Raw genomic sequence first — 18,577 nt, forward strand, 5'->3', positions numbered from 1 at the left:
GACTCATTTCACAAAGATCCTTATTTCTGGCGTGAACATGCAGTTCTACTCAAGAGTAAGCAACTAAGCGAAATAAAGCCATGGAACGCTTATTTGCCATCTATCTATGCATTCTGACACTCCAACAATGTGTTCTGCTTCAATTTGACTCATTTTACAAAGATGCTTATTTCTTGAGTGAATATGCAGTTCTACTCAAGAGTAAGCAACTAAGCGAAATAAAGCCATGGAACGCTTATTTGCCTTCTATCTATGCATTCTGACACTCCACCAATGTGTTCTGCTTCAATTTGACTCATTTCACAAAGATGCTTAATTCTGGCGTGAACATGCAGTTCTACTCAAGAGTAAGCAACTAAGCGAAATAAAGCCATGGAACGCTTATTTGCCTTCTATCTATGCATTCTGACACTCCAGCAATGTGTTCTGCTTCAATTTGACTCATTTCACAAAGATGCTTAATTCTGGCGTGAACATGCAGTTCTACTCAAGAGTTAGCAACTAAGCGAAATCAAGCCATGGAACGCTTATTTGCCTTCTATCTGTGCATTCTGACACTCCAACAATGTGTTCTGATTCAATTTGACTCATTTTACAAAGATGCTTATTTCTGGAGTGAACATGCAGTTCGACTCAAGAGTAAGCAACTAAGCGAAATAAAGCCATGGAACGCTTATTTGCCTTCTATCTATGCATTCTGACACTCCACCAATGTGTTCTGCTTGAATTTGACTCATTTCACAAAGATGCTTAATTCTGGCGTGAACATGCAGTTCTACTCAAGAGTAAGCAACTAAGCGAAATAAAGCGATAGAACGCTTATTTGCCTTATATCTGTGCATTCTGACACTCCAAGAATGTTTTCTGCTTCAATTTGACTCATTTTACAAAGATGCTTATTTCTGGCGTGAACATGCAGTTCTACTCAAGAGTAAGCAACTAAGCGAAATAAAGCCATGGAACGCTTATTTGCCTTCTATCTATGCATTCTGACACTCCAACAATGTTTTCTACTTCAATTTGGCTCATTTTACAAAGATGCTTATTTCTGGTGTGAACATGCAGTTCTACTCAAGAGTAAGCAACTAAGCGAAATAAAGCCATGGAACGCTTATTTGCCTTCTATCTATGCATTCTGACACTCCACCAATGTGTTCTGCTTGAATTTGACTCATTTCACAAAGATGCTTATTCCTGGAGTGAACAAGCAGTTCTACTCAAGAATAAGCACCTAAGCGAAATAAAGCCATGGAACGCTTATTTGCCTTCTTTCTATGCATTTTGACACTCCAACAATGTGTTCTGCTTCAATTTGACTCATTTTACAAAGATGCTTATTTCTGGCGTGAACATGCAGTTCTACTCAAGAGTAAGCAACTAAGCGAAATAAAGCCATGGAACGCTTATTTGCCTTCTATCTATGCATTCTGACACTCCAACAATGTGTTCTGCTTCAATTTGACTCATTTTACAAAGATGCTTATTTCTTGAGTGAATATGCAGTTCTACTCAAGAGTAAGCAACTAAGCGAAATAAAGCCATGGAACGCTTATTTGCCTTCTATCTATGCATTCTGACACTCCAACAATGTTTTCTACTTCAATTTGGCTCATTTTACAAAGATGCTTATTTCTGGTGTGAACATGCAGTTCTACTCAAGAGTAAGCAACTAAGCGAAATAAAGCCATGGAACGCTTATTTGCCTTCTATCTATGCATTATGATACTCCAACAATGTGTTCTGCTTCAATTTGACTCATTTCACAAAGATGCTTATTTCTGGAGTGAACATGCAGTTCTACTCAAGAGTAAGCAACTAAGCGAAATAAAGCCATGGAACGCTTATTTGCCTTCTATCTATGCATTCTGACACTCCAACAATGTTTTCTGCTTCAATTTGGCTCATTTTACAAAGATGCTTATTTCTGGAGTGAACAAGCAGTTCTACTCAAGAATAAGCAACTAAGCGAAATAAAGCCATGGGACGCTTATTTGACTTCTATCTGTGCATTCTGACACTCCACCAATGTGTTCTGCTTCAATTTGACTCATTTCACAAAGATGCTTAATTCTGGCGTGAACATGCAGTTCTACTCAAGAGTAAGCAACTAAGCGAAATAAAGCGATAGAACGCTTATTTGCCTTCTATCTGTGCATTCTGACACTCCAACAATGTTTTCTGCTTCAATTTGACTCATTTTACAAAGATGCTTATTTCTGGAGTGAACATGCAGTTCTACTCAAGAGGAAGCAACTAAGCGAAATAAAGCCATGGAACGCTTATATGCTTTCTATCTATGCATTCTGACACTCCAGCAATGTGTTCTGCTTCAATTTGACTCATTTCACAAAGATGCTTAATTCTGGCGTGAACATGCAGTTCTACTCAAGAGTAAGCAACTAAGCGAAATAAAGCCATGGAACGCTTATTTGCCTTCTATCTATGCATTCTGACACTCCACCAATGTGTTCTGCTTCAATTTGACTCATTTCACAAAGATGCTTAATTCTGGCGTGAACATGCAGTTCTACTCAAGAGTAAGCAACTAAGCGAAATAAAGCGATAGATCGCTTATTTGCCTTCTATCTGTGCATTCTGACACTCCAACAATGTTTTCTGCTTCAATTTGACTCATTTTACAAAGATGCTTATTTCTGGAGTGAACATGCAGTTCTACTCAAGAGGAAGCAACTAAGCGAAATAAAGCCATGGAACGCTTATATGCTTTCTATCTATGCATTCTGACACTCCAGCAATGTGTTCTGCTTCAATTTGACTCATTTCACAAAGATGCTTAATTCTGGCGTGAACATGCAGTTCTACTCAAGAGTAAGCAACTAAGCGAAATAAAGCCATGGAACGCTTATTTGCCTTCTATCTATGCATTCTGACACTCCACCAATGTGTTCTGCTTGAATTTGACTCATTTCACAAAGATGCTTAATTCTGGCGTGAACATGCAGTTCTACTCAAGAGTAAGCAACTAAGCGAAATAAAGCGATAGAACGCTTATTTGCCTTATATCTGTGCATTCTGACACTCCAAGAATGTTTTCTGCTTCAATTTGACTCATTTTACAAAGATGCTTATTTCTGGCGTGAACATGCAGTTCTACTCAAGAGTAAGCAACTAAGCGAAATAAAGCCATGGAACGCTTATTTGCCTTCTATCTATGCATTCTGACACTCCAACAATGTTTTCTACTTCAATTTGGCTCATTTTACAAAGATGCTTATTTCTGGTGTGAACATGCAGTTCTACTCAAGAGTAAGCAACTAAGCGAAATAAAGCCATGGAACGCTTATTTGCCTTCTATCTATGCATTCTGACACTCCACCAATGTGTTCTGCTTGAATTTGACTCATTTCACAAAGATGCTTATTCCTGGAGTGAACAAGCAGTTCTACTCAAGAATAAGCACCTAAGCGAAATAAAGCCATGGAACGCTTATTTGCCTTCTTTCTATGCATTTTGACACTCCAACAATGTGTTCTGCTTCAATTTGACTCATTTTACAAAGATGCTTATTTCTGGCGTGAACATGCAGTTCTACTCAAGAGTAAGCAACTAAGCGAAATAAAGCCATGGAACGCTTATTTGCCTTCTATCTATGCATTCTGACACTCCAACAATGTTTTCTGCTTCAATTTGGCTCATTTTACAAAGATGCTTATTTCTGGCGTGAACATGCAGTTCTACTCAAGAGTAAGCAACTAAGCGAAATAAAGCCATGGAACGCTTATTTGCCTTCTATCTATGCATTCTGACACTCCAACAATGTGTTCTGCTTCAATTTGACTCATTTTACAAAGATGCTTATTTCTTGAGTGAATATGCAGTTCTACTCAAGAGTAAGCAACTAAGCGAAATAAAGCCATGGAACGCTTATTTGCCTTCTATCTATGCATTCTGACACTCCAACAATGTTTTCTACTTCAATTTGGCTCATTTTACAAAGATGCTTATTTCTGGTGTGAACATGCAGTTCTACTCAAGAGTAAGCAACTAAGCGAAATAAAGCCATGGAACGCTTATATGCCTTCTATCTATGCATTCTGACACTCCACCAATGTGTTCTGCTTCAATTTGACTCATTTCACAAAGATGCTTATTTCTGGCGTGAACATGCAGTTCTACTCAAGAGTAAGCAACTAAGCGAAATAAAGCCATGGAACGCTTATTTGCCTTCTATCTATGCATTCTGACACTCCAACAATGTTTTCTACTTCAATTTGGCTCATTTTACAAAGATGCTTATTTCTGGAGTGAACATGCAGTTCGACTCAAGAGTAAGCAACTAAGCGAAATAAAGCCATGGAACGCTTATTTGCCTTCTATCTATGCATTCTGACACTCCACCAATGTGTTCTGCTTCAATTTGACTCATTTCACAAAGATGCTTAATTCTGGCGTGAACATGCAGTTCTACTCAAGAGTAAGCAACTAAGCGAAATAAAGCGATAGAAAGCTTATTTGCCTTCTATCTGTGCATTCTGACACTCCAACAATGTGTTCTGATTCAATTTGACTCATTTTACAAAGATGCTTATTCCTGGAGTGAACATGCAGTTCTACTCAAGAGTAAGCAACTAAGCGAAATAAAGCCATGGAACGCTTATTTGCCTTCTATCTATGCATTCTGACACTCCAGCAATGTGTTCTGCTTCAATTTGACTCATTTCACAAAGATGCTTAATTCTGGCGAGAACATGCAGTTCTACTCAAGAGTTAGCAACTAAGCGAAATCAAGCCATGGAACGCTTATTTGCCTTCTATCTGTGCATTCTGATACTCCAAGAATGTGTTCTGCTTCAATTTGACTCATTTCACAAAGATGCTTAATTCTGGCGTGAACATGCAGTTCTACTCAAGAGTAAGCAACTAAGCGAAATAAAGCCATGGAACGCTTATTTGCCTTCTATCTATGCATTCTGACACTCCAACAATGTTTTCTACTTCAATTTGGCTCATTTTACAAAGATGCTTATTTCTGGTGTGAACATGCAGTTCTACTCAAGAGTAAGCAACTAAGCGAAATAAAGCCATGGAACGCTTATTTGCCTTCTATCTATGCATTCTGACACTCCAACAATGTGTTCTGCTTCAATTTGACTCATTTTACAAAGATGCTTATTTCTGGAGTGAACATGCAGTTCTACTCAAGAGTAAGCAACTAAGCGAAATAAAGCGATAGAACGCTTATTCGCCTTATATCTGTGCATTCTGACACTCCAGCAATGTGTTCTGCTTCAATTTGACTCATTTCACAAAGATGCTTAATTCTGGCGTGAACATGCAGTTCTACTCAAGAATAAGCACCTAAGCGAAATAAAGCCATGGAACGCTTATTTGCCTTCTATCTGTGCATTCTGATACTCCAAGAATGTTTTCTGCTTCAATTTGACTCATTTCACAAAGATCCTTATTTCTGGAGTGAACATGCAGTTCTACTCAAGAGTAAGCAACTAAGCGAAATAAAGCCATGGAACGCTTATTTGCCTTCTATCTATGCATTCTGACACTCCAACAATGTGTTCTGCTTCAATTTGACTCATTTTACAAAGATGCTTATTCCTGGAGTGAACATGCAGTTCTACTCAAGAGTAAGCAACTAAGCGAAATAAAGCCATGGAACGCTTATTTGCCTTCTATCTATGCATTCTGACACTCCAACAATGTGTTCTGCTTCAATTTGACTCATTTTACAAAGATGCTTATTTCTGGAGTGAACATGCAGTTCGACTCAAGAGTAAGCAACTAAGCGAAATAAAGCCATGGAATGCTTATTTGCCTTCTATCTATGCATTCTGACACTCCACCAATGTGTTCTGCTTGAATTTGACTCATTTCACGAAGATGCTTAATTCTGGCATGAACATGCAGTTCTACTCAAGAGTAAGCAACTAAGCGAAATAAAGCGATAGAACGCTTATTTGCCTTATATCTGTGCATTCTGACACTCCAAGAATGTTTTCTGCTTCAATTTGACTCATTTTACAAAGATGCTTATTCCTGGAGTGAACAAGCAGTTCTACTCAAGAATAAGCACCTAAGCGAAATAAAGCCATGGAACGCTTATTTGCCTTCTATCTGTGCATTCTGATACTCCAAGAATGTTTTCTGCTTCAATTTGACTCATTTTATAAAGATGCTTATTCCTGGAGTGAACATGCAGTTCTACTCAAGAGTAAGCAACTAAGCGAAATAAAGCCATGGAACGCTTATTTGCCTTCTATCTATGCATTCTGACACTCCAACAATGTGTTCTGCTTCAATTTGACTCATTTCACAAAGATCCTTATTTCTGGCGTGAACATGCAGTTCTACTCAAGAGTAAGCAACTAAGCGAAATAAAGCCATGGAACGCTTATTTGCCTTCTATCTATGCATTCTGACACTCCAACAATGTGTTCTGCTTCAATTTGACTCATTTTACAAAGATGCTTATTTCTTGAGTGAATATGCAGTTCTACTCAAGAGTAAGCAACTAAGCGAAATAAAGCCATGGAACGCTTATTTGCCTTCTATCTATGCATTCTGACACTCCACCAATGTGTTCTGCTTCAATTTGACTCATTTCACAAAGATGCTTAATTCTGGCGTGAACATGCAGTTCTACTCAAGAGTAAGCAACTAAGCGAAATAAAGTCTTGGAACGCTTATTTGCCTTCTATCTATGCATTCTGACACTCCAGCAATGTGTTCTGCTTCAATTTGACTCATTTCACAAAGATGCTTAATTCTGGCGTGAACATGCAGTTCTACTCAAGAGTTAGCAACTAAGCGAAATCAAGCCATGGAACGCTTATTTGCCTTCTATCTGTGCATTCTGATACTCCAAGAATGTTTTCTGCTTCAATTTGACTCATTTTATAAAGATGCTTATTCCTGGAGTGAACAAGCAGTTCTACTCAAGAATAAGCAACTAAGCGAAATAAAGCCATGGAACGCTTATTTGCCTTCTATCTATGCATTATGACACTCCAACAATGTGTTCTGCTTCAATTTGACTCATTTTACAAAGATGCTTATTTCTGGAGTGAACATGCAGTTCTACTCAAGAGGAAGCAACTAAGCGAAATAAAGCCATGGAACGCTTATTTGCCTTCTATCTATGCATTCTGACACTCCAACAATGTTTTCTGCTTCCATTTGGCTCATTTTACAAAGATGCTTATTTCTGGCGTGAACATGCAGTTCTACTCAAGAGTAAGCAACTAAGCGAAATAAAGCCATGGAACGCTTATTTGCCTTCTATCTATGCATTCTGACACTCCAACAATGTGTTCTGCTTCAATTTGACTCATTTTACAAAGATGCTTATTTCTTGAGTGAATATGCAGTTCTACTCAAGAGTAAGCAACTAAGCGAAATAAAGCCATGGAACGCTTATTTGCCTTCTATCTATGCATTCTGACACTCCAACAATGTTTTCTACTTCAATTTGGCTCATTTTACAAAGATGCTTATTTCTGGTGTGAACATGCAGTTCTACTCAAGAGTAAGCAACTAAGCGAAATAAAGCCATGGAACGCTTATTTGCCTTCTATCTATGCATTCTGACACTCCAACAATGTGTTCTGCTTCAATTTGGCTCATTTTACAAAGATGCTTATTTCTTGAGTGAATATGCAGTTCTACTCAAGAGTAAGCAACTAAGCGAAATAAAGCCATGGAACGCTTATTTGCCTTCTATCTATGCATTATGATACTCCAACAATGTGTTCTGCTTCAATTTGACTCATTTTACAAAGATGCTTATTTCTGGAGTGAACATGCAGTTCTACTCAAGAGTAAGCAACTAAGCGAAATAAAGCCATGGAACGCTTATTTGCCTTCTATCTATGCATTCTGACACTCCAACAATGTTTTCTGCTTCAATTTGGCTCATTTTACAAAGATGCTTATTTCTGGAGTGAACAAGCAGTTCTACTCAAGAATAAGCAACTAAGCGAAATAAAGCCATGGAACGCTTATTTGACTTCTATCTGTGCATTCTGACACTCCACCAATGTGTTCTGCTTCAATTTGACTCATTTCACAAAGATGCTTAATTCTGGCGTGAACATGCAGTTCTACTCAAGAGTAAGCAACTAAGCGAAATAAAGCGATAGAACGCTTATTTGCCTTCTATCTGTGCATTCTGACACTCCAACAATGTTTTCTGCTTCAATTTGACTCATTTTACAAAGATGCTTATTTCTGGAGTGAACATGCAGTTCTACTCAAGAGGAAGCAACTAAGCGAAATAAAGCCATGGAACGCTTATATGCTTTCTATCTATGCATTCTGACACTCCAGCAATGTGTTCTGCTTCAATTTGACTCATTTCACAAAGATGCTTAATTCTGGCGTGAACATGCAGTTCTACTCAAGAGTAAGCAACTAAGCGAAATAAAGCGATAGAACGCTTATTTGCCTTCTATCTGTGCATTCTGACACTCCAACAATGTGTTCTGATTCAATTTGACTCATTTTACAAAGATGCTTATTTCTGGAGTGAACATGCAGTTCGACTCAAGAGTAAGCAACTAAGCGAAATAAAGCCATGGAACGCTTATTTGCCTTCTATCTATGCATTCTGACACTCCACCAATGTGTTCTGCTTAAATTTGACTCATTTCACAAAGATGCTTATTTCTGGTGTGAACATGCAGTTCTACTCAAGAGTAAGCAACTAAGCGAAATAAAGCCATGGAACGCTTATGTGCCTTCTATCTATGCATTCTGACACTCCACCAATGTGTTCTGCTTCAATTTGACTCATTTCACAAAGATGCTTAATTCTGGCGTGAACATGCAGTTCTACTCAAGAGTAAGCAACTAAGCGAAATAAAGCGATAGAAAGCTTATTTGCCTTCTATCTGTGCATTCTGACACTCCAACAATGTGTTCTGATTCAATTTGACTCATTTTACAAAGATGCTTATTCCTGGAGTGAACATGCAGTTCTACTCAAGAGTAAGCAACTAAGCGAAATAAAGCCATGGAACGCTTATTTGCCTTCTATCTATGCATTCTGACACTCCAGCAATGTGTTCTGCTTCAATTTGACTCATTTCACAAAGATGCTTAATTCTGGCGTGAACATGCAGTTCTACTCAAGAGTTAGCAACTAAGCGAAATCAAGCCATGGAACGTTTATTTGCCTTCTATCTGTGCATTCTGACACTCCACCAATGTGTTCTGCTTCAATTTGACTCATTTCACAAAGATGCTTAATTCTGGCGTGAACATGCAGTTCTACTCAAGAGTAAGCAACTAAGCGAAATAAAGCGATAGAAAGCTTATTTGCCTTCTATCTGTGCATTCTGACACTCCAACAATGTGTTCTGATTCAATTTGACTCATTTTACAAAGATGCTTATTCCTGGAGTGAACATGCAGTTCTACTCAAGAGTAAGCAACTAAGCGAAATAAAGCCATGGAACGCTTATTTGCCTTCTATCTATGCATTCTGACACTCCAGCAATGTGTTCTGCTTCAATTTGACTCATTTCACAAAGATGCTTAATTCTGGCGAGAACATGCAGTTCTACTCAAGAGTTAGCAACTAAGCGAAATCAAGCCATGGAACGCTTATTTGCCTTCTATCTGTGCATTCTGATACTCCAAGAATGTGTTCTGCTTCAATTTGACTCATTTCACAAAGATGCTTAATTCTGGCGTGAACATGCAGTTCTACTCAAGAGTAAGCAACTAAGCGAAATAAAGCCATGGAACGCTTATTTGCCTTCTATCTATGCATTCTGACACTCCAACAATGTTTTCTACTTCAATTTGGCTCATTTTACAAAGATGCTTATTTCTGGTGTGAACATGCAGTTCTACTCAAGAGTAAGCAACTAAGCGAAATAAAGCCATGGAACGCTTATTTGCCTTCTATCTATGCATTCTGACACTCCAACAATGTGTTCTGCTTCAATTTGACTCATTTTACAAAGATGCTTATTTCTGGAGTGAACATGCAGTTCTACTCAAGAGTAAGCAACTAAGCGAAATAAAGCGATAGAACGCTTATTCGCCTTATATCTGTGCATTCTGACACTCCAGCAATGTGTTCTGCTTCAATTTGACTCATTTCACAAAGATGCTTAATTCTGGCGTGAACATGCAGTTCTACTCAAGAATAAGCACCTAAGCGAAATAAAGCCATGGAACGCTTATTTGCCTTCTATCTGTGCATTCTGATACTCCAAGAATGTTTTCTGCTTCAATTTGACTCATTTCACAAAGATCCTTATTTCTGGAGTGAACATGCAGTTCTACTCAAGAGTAAGCAACTAAGCGAAATAAAGCCATGGAACGCTTATTTGCCTTCTATCTATGCATTCTGACACTCCAACAATGTGTTCTGCTTCAATTTGACTCATTTTACAAAGATGCTTATTCCTGGAGTGAACATGCAGTTCTACTCAAGAGTAAGCAACTAAGCGAAATAAAGCCATGGAACGCTTATTTGCCTTCTATCTATGCATTCTGACACTCCAACAATGTGTTCTGCTTCAATTTGACTCATTTTACAAAGATGCTTATTTCTGGAGTGAACATGCAGTTCGACTCAAGAGTAAGCAACTAAGCGAAATAAAGCCATGGAATGCTTATTTGCCTTCTATCTATGCATTCTGACACTCCACCAATGTGTTCTGCTTGAATTTGACTCATTTCACGAAGATGCTTAATTCTGGCATGAACATGCAGTTCTACTCAAGAGTAAGCAACTAAGCGAAATAAAGCGATAGAACGCTTATTTGCCTTATATCTGTGCATTCTGACACTCCAAGAATGTTTTCTGCTTCAATTTGACTCATTTTACAAAGATGCTTATTCCTGGAGTGAACAAGCAGTTCTACTCAAGAATAAGCACCTAAGCGAAATAAAGCCATGGAACGCTTATTTGCCTTCTATCTGTGCATTCTGATACTCCAAGAATGTTTTCTGCTTCAATTTGACTCATTTTATAAAGATGCTTATTCCTGGAGTGAACATGCAGTTCTACTCAAGAGTAAGCAACTAAGCGAAATAAAGCCATGGAACGCTTATTTGCCTTCTATCTATGCATTCTGACACTCCAACAATGTGTTCTGCTTCAATTTGACTCATTTCACAAAGATCCTTATTTCTGGCGTGAACATGCAGTTCTACTCAAGAGTAAGCAACTAAGCGAAATAAAGCCATGGAACGCTTATTTGCCTTCTATCTATGCATTCTGACACTCCAACAATGTGTTCTGCTTCAATTTGACTCATTTTACAAAGATGCTTATTTCTTGAGTGAATATGCAGTTCTACTCAAGAGTAAGCAACTAAGCGAAATAAAGCCATGGAACGCTTATTTGCCTTCTATCTATGCATTCTGACACTCCACCAATGTGTTCTGCTTCAATTTGACTCATTTCACAAAGATGCTTAATTCTGGCGTGAACATGCAGTTCTACTCAAGAGTAAGCAACTAAGCGAAATAAAGTCTTGGAACGCTTATTTGCCTTCTATCTATGCATTCTGACACTCCAGCAATGTGTTCTGCTTCAATTTGACTCATTTCACAAAGATGCTTAATTCTGGCGTGAACATGCAGTTCTACTCAAGAGTTAGCAACTAAGCGAAATCAAGCCATGGAACGCTTATTTGCCTTCTATCTGTGCATTCTGATACTCCAAGAATGTTTTCTGCTTCAATTTGACTCATTTTATAAAGATGCTTATTCCTGGAGTGAACAAGCAGTTCTACTCAAGAATAAGCAACTAAGCGAAATAAAGCCATGGAACGCTTATTTGCCTTCTATCTATGCATTATGACACTCCAACAATGTGTTCTGCTTCAATTTGACTCATTTTACAAAGATGCTTATTTCTGGAGTGAACATGCAGTTCTACTCAAGAGGAAGCAACTAAGCGAAATAAAGCCATGGAACGCTTATTTGCCTTCTATCTATGCATTCTGACACTCCAACAATGTTTTCTGCTTCCATTTGGCTCATTTTACAAAGATGCTTATTTCTGGCGTGAACATGCAGTTCTACTCAAGAGTAAGCAACTAAGCGAAATAAAGCCATGGAACGCTTATTTGCCTTCTATCTATGCATTCTGACACTCCAACAATGTGTTCTGCTTCAATTTGACTCATTTTACAAAGATGCTTATTTCTTGAGTGAATATGCAGTTCTACTCAAGAGTAAGCAACTAAGCGAAATAAAGCCATGGAACGCTTATTTGCCTTCTATCTATGCATTCTGACACTCCAACAATGTTTTCTACTTCAATTTGGCTCATTTTACAAAGATGCTTATTTCTGGTGTGAACATGCAGTTCTACTCAAGAGTAAGCAACTAAGCGAAATAAAGCCATGGAACGCTTATTTGCCTTCTATCTATGCATTCTGACACTCCAACAATGTGTTCTGCTTCAATTTGGCTCATTTTACAAAGATGCTTATTTCTTGAGTGAATATGCAGTTCTACTCAAGAGTAAGCAACTAAGCGAAATAAAGCCATGGAACGCTTATTTGCCTTCTATCTATGCATTATGATACTCCAACAATGTGTTCTGCTTCAATTTGACTCATTTTACAAAGATGCTTATTTCTGGAGTGAACATGCAGTTCTACTCAAGAGTAAGCAACTAAGCGAAATAAAGCCATGGAACGCTTATTTGCCTTCTATCTATGCATTCTGACACTCCAACAATGTTTTCTGCTTCAATTTGGCTCATTTTACAAAGATGCTTATTTCTGGAGTGAACAAGCAGTTCTACTCAAGAATAAGCAACTAAGCGAAATAAAGCCATGGAACGCTTATTTGACTTCTATCTGTGCATTCTGACACTCCACCAATGTGTTCTGCTTCAATTTGACTCATTTCACAAAGATGCTTAATTCTGGCGTGAACATGCAGTTCTACTCAAGAGTAAGCAACTAAGCGAAATAAAGCGATAGAACGCTTATTTGCCTTCTATCTGTGCATTCTGACACTCCAACAATGTTTTCTGCTTCAATTTGACTCATTTTACAAAGATGCTTATTTCTGGAGTGAACATGCAGTTCTACTCAAGAGGAAGCAACTAAGCGAAATAAAGCCATGGAACGCTTATATGCTTTCTATCTATGCATTCTGACACTCCAGCAATGTGTTCTGCTTCAATTTGACTCATTTCACAAAGATGCTTAATTCTGGCGTGAACATGCAGTTCTACTCAAGAGTAAGCAACTAAGCGAAATAAAGCGATAGAACGCTTATTTGCCTTCTATCTGTGCATTCTGACACTCCAACAATGTGTTCTGATTCAATTTGACTCATTTTACAAAGATGCTTATTTCTGGAGTGAACATGCAGTTCGACTCAAGAGTAAGCAACTAAGCGAAATAAAGCCATGGAACGCTTATTTGCCTTCTATCTATGCATTCTGACACTCCACCAATGTGTTCTGCTTAAATTTGACTCATTTCACAAAGATGCTTATTTCTGGTGTGAACATGCAGTTCTACTCAAGAGTAAGCAACTAAGCGAAATAAAGCCATGGAACGCTTATGTGCCTTCTATCTATGCATTCTGACACTCCACCAATGTGTTCTGCTTCAATTTGACTCATTTCACAAAGATGCTTAATTCTGGCGTGAACATGCAGTTCTACTCAAGAGTAAGCAACTAAGCGAAATAAAGCGATAGAAAGCTTATTTGCCTTCTATCTGTGCATTCTGACACTCCAACAATGTGTTCTGATTCAATTTGACTCATTTTACAAAGATGCTTATTCCTGGAGTGAACATGCAGTTCTACTCAAGAGTAAGCAACTAAGCGAAATAAAGCCATGGAACGCTTATTTGCCTTCTATCTATGCATTCTGACACTCCAGCAATGTGTTCTGCTTCAATTTGACTCATTTCACAAAGATGCTTAATTCTGGCGTGAACATGCAGTTCTACTCAAGAGTTAGCAACTAAGCGAAATCAAGCCATGGAACGTTTATTTGCCTTCTATCTGTGCATTCTGATACTCCAAGAATGTGTTCTGCTTCAATTTGACTCATTTCACAAAGATGCTTAATTCTGGCGTGAACATGCAGTTCTACTCAAGAGTAAGCAACTAAGCGAAATAAAGCCATGGAACGCTTATTTGCCTTCTATCTATGCATTCTGACACTCCAACAATGTTTTCTACTTCAATTTGGCTCATTTTACAAAGATGCTTATTTCTGGTGTGAACATGCAGTTCTACTCAAGAGTAAGCAACTAAGCGAAATAAAGCCATGGAACGCTTATTTGCCTTCTATCTATGCATTCCGACACTCCAACAATGTGTTCTGCTTCAATTTGACTCATTTTACAAAGATGCTTATTTCTGGAGTGAACATGCAGTTCTACTCAAGAGTAAGCAACTAAGCGAAATAAAGCGATAGAACGCTTATTCGCCTTATATCTGTGCATTCTGACACTCCAGCAATGTGTTCTGCTTCAATTTGACTCATTTCACAAAGATGCTTAATTCTGGCGTGAACATGCAGTTCTACTCAAGAATAAGCACCTAAGCGAAATAAAGCCATGGAACGCTTATTTGCCTTCTATCTGTGCATTCTGATACTCCAAGAATGTTTTCTGCTTCAATTTGACTCATTTTATAAAGATGCTTATTCCTGGAGTGAACAAGCAGTTCTACTCAAGAGTAAGCAACTAAGCGAAATAAAGCGATAGAACGCTTATTTGCCGTCTATCTGTGCATTCTGACACTCCAACAATGTTTTCTGCTTCAATTTGACTCATTTCACAAAGATCCTTATTTCTGGAGTGAACATGCAGTTCTACTCAAGAGTAAGCAACTAAGCGAAATAAAGCCATGGAACGCTTATTTGCCTTCTATCTATGCATTCTGACACTCCAACAATGTGTTCTGCTTCAATTTGACTCATTTTACAAAGATGCTTATTTCTTGAGTGAATATGCAGTTCTACTCAAGAGTAAGCAACTAAGCGAAATAAAGCCATGGAACGCTTATTTGCCTTCTATCTATGCATTCTGACACTCCACCAATGTGTTCTGCTTCAATTTGACTCATTTCACAAAGATGCTTAATTCTGGCGTGAACATGCAGTTCTACTCAAGAGTAAGCAACTAAGCGAAATAAAGCCATGGAACGCTTATTTGCCTTCTATCTATGCATTCTGACACTCCAGCAATGTGTTCTGCTTCAATTTGACTCATTTCACAAAGATGCTTAATTCTGGCGTGAACATGCAGTTCTACTCAAGAGTTAGCAACTAAGCGAAATCAAGCCATGGAACGCTTATTTGCCTTCTATCTGTGCATTCTGATACTCCAAGAATGTTTTCTGCTTCAATTTGACTCATTTCACAAAGATGCTTATTCCTGGAGTGAACAAGCAGTTCTACTCAAGAATAAGCAACTAAGCGAAATAAAGCCATGGAACGCTTATTTGCCTTCTATCTATGCATTCTGACACTCCAACAATGTTTTCTGCTTCAATTTGGCTCATTTTACAAAGATGCTTATTTCTGGCGTGAACATGCAGTTCTACTCAAGAGTAAGCAACTAAGCGAAATAAAGCGATAGAACGCTTATTTGCCTTATATCTGTGCATTCTGACACTCCAAGAATGTTTTCTGCTTCAATTTGACTCATTTTACAAAGATGCTTATTCCTGGAGTGAACAAGCAGTTCTACTCAAGAATAAGCACCTAAGCGAAATAAAGCCAGGGAACGCTTATTTGCCTTCTTTCTATGCATTTTGACACTCCAACAATGTGTTCTGCTTCAATTTGACTCATTTTACAAAGATGCTTATTTCTGGCGTGAACATGCAGTTCTACTCAAGAGTAAGCAACTAAGCGAAATAAAGCCATGGAACGCTTATTTGCCTTCTATCTATGCATTCTGACACTCCAACAATGTTTTCTGCTTCAATTTGGCTCATTTTACAAAGATGCTTATTTCTGGCGTGAACATGCAGTTCTACTCAAGAGTAAGCAACTAAGCGAAATAAAGCCATGGAACGCTTATTTGCCTTCTATCTATGCATTCTGACACTCCAACAATGTGTTCTGCTTCAATTTGACTCATTTTACAAAGATGCTTATTTCTTGAGTGAATATGCAGTTCTACTCAAGAGTAAGCAACTAAGCGAAATAAAGCCATGGAACGCTTATTTGCCTTCTATCTATGCATTCTGACACTCCAACAATGTTTTCTACTTCAATTTGGCTCATTTTACAAAGATGCTTATTTCTGGTGTGAACATGCAGTTCTACTCAAGAGTAAGCAACTAAGCGAAATAAAGCCATGGAACGCTTATTTGCCTTCTATCTATGCATTCTGACACTCCACCAATGTGTTCTGCTTCAATTTGACTCATTTCACAAAGATGCTTAATTCTGGCGTGAACATGCAGTTCTACTCAAGAGGAAGCAACTAAGCGAAATAAAGCCATGGAACGCTTATTTGCCTTCTATCTATGCATTATGATACTCCAACAATGTGTTCTGCTTCAATTTGACTCATTTTACAAAGATGCTTATTTCTGGAGTGAACATGCAGTTCTACTCAAGAGTAAGCAACTAAGCGAAATAAAGCCATGGAACGCTTATTTGCCTTCTATCTATGCATTCTGACACTCCAACAATGTTTTCTGCTTCAATTTGGCTCATTTTACAAAGATGCTTATTTCTGGAGTGAACAAGCAGTTCTACTCAAGAGTAAGCAACTAAGCGAAATAAAGCCATGGAACGCTTATTTGCTTTCTATCTATGCATTCTTACACTCCAGCAATGTGTTCTGCTTCAATTTGACTCATTTCACAAAGATGCTTAATTCTGGCGTGAACATGCAGTTCTACTCAAGAGTAAGCAACTAAGCGAAATAAAGCCATGGAACGCTTATTTGACTTCTATCTGTGCATTCTGACACTCCACCAATGTGTTCTGCTTCAATTTGACTCATTTCACAAAGATGCTTAATTCTGGCGTGAACATGCAGTTCTACTCAAGAGTAAGCAACTAAGCGAAATAAAGCCATGGAACGCTTATTTGCCTTCTATCTATGCATTCTGACACTCCAACAATGTGTTCTGCTTCAATTTGACTCATTTTACAAAGATGCTTATTTCTTGAGTGAATATGCAGTTCTACTCAAGAGTAAGCAACTAAGCGAAATAAAGCCATGGAACGCTTATTTGCCTTCTATCTATGCATTCTGACACTCCAACAATGTTTTCTACTTCAATTTGGCTCATTTTACAAAGATGCTTATTTCTGGTGTGAACATGCAGTTCTACTCAAGAGTAAGCAACTAAGCGAAATAAAGCCATGGAACGCTTATTTGCCTTCTATCTATGCATTCTGATACTCCAAGAATGTTTTCTGCTTCAATTTGACTCATTTTATAAAGATGCTTATTCCTGGAGTGAACAAGCAGTTCTACTCAAGAATAAGCAACTAAGCGAAATAAAGCCATGGAACGCTTATTTGCCTTCTATCTATGCATTCTGACACTCCACCAATGTGTTCTGCTTCAATTTGACTCATTTTACAAAGATGCTTATTTCTGGAGTGAACATGCAGTTCTACTCAAGAGTAAGCAACTAAGCGAAATAAAGCCATGGAACGCTTATTTGCCTTCTATCTATGCATTCTGACACTCAAACAATGTTTTCTGCTTCAATTTGGCTCATTTTACAAAGATGCTTATTTCTGGCGTGAACATGCAGTTCTACTCAAGAGTAAGCAACTAAGCGAAATAAAGCCATGGAACGCTTATTTGCCTTCTATCTATGCATTCTGACACTCCAACAATGTTTTCTACTTCAATTTGGCTCATTTTACAAAGATGCTTATTTCTGGCGTGAACATGCAGTTCTACTCAAGAGTAAGCAACTAAGCGAAATAAAGCCATGGAACGCTTATTTGCCTTCTATCTATGCATTCTGACACTCCAACAATGTGTTCTGCTTCAATTTGACTCATTTTACAAAGATGCTTATTTCTTGAGTGAATATGCAGTTCTACTCAAGAGTAAGCAACTAAGCGAAATAAAGCCATGGAACGCTTATTTGCCTTCTATCTATGCATTCTGACACTCCAACAATGTTTTCTGCTTCAATTTGGCTCATTTTACAAAGATGCTTATTTCTGGCGTGAACATGCAGTTCTACTCAAGAGTAAGCAACTAAGCGAAATAAAGCCATGGAACGCTTATTTGCCTTCTATCTATGCATTCTGACACTCCAACAATGTGTTCTGCTTCAATTTGACTCATTTTACAAAGATGCTTATTTCTGGAGTGAACATGCAGTTCTACTCAAGAGTAAGCAACTAAGCGAAATAAAGCCATGGAACGCTTATTTGCCTTCTATCTATGCATTCTGACACTCCAACAATGTTTTCTGCTTCAATTTGGCTCATTTTACAAAGATGCTTATTTCCTGAGTGAACAAGCAGTTCTACTCAAGAATAAGCAACTAAGCGAAATAAAGCCATGGAACGCTTATTTGCCTTATATCTGTGCATTCTGACACTCCACCAATGTGTTCTGCTTCAATTTGACTCATTTCACTAAGATGCTTAATTCTGGCGTGA

The sequence above is a fragment of the Zootoca vivipara genome, chromosome 4, assembly GCF_965207765.1.
Source record: "Zootoca vivipara chromosome 4, rZooViv2.hap1.1, whole genome shotgun sequence".
Lineage (NCBI taxonomy): Eukaryota > Metazoa > Chordata > Lepidosauria > Squamata > Lacertidae > Zootoca > Zootoca vivipara.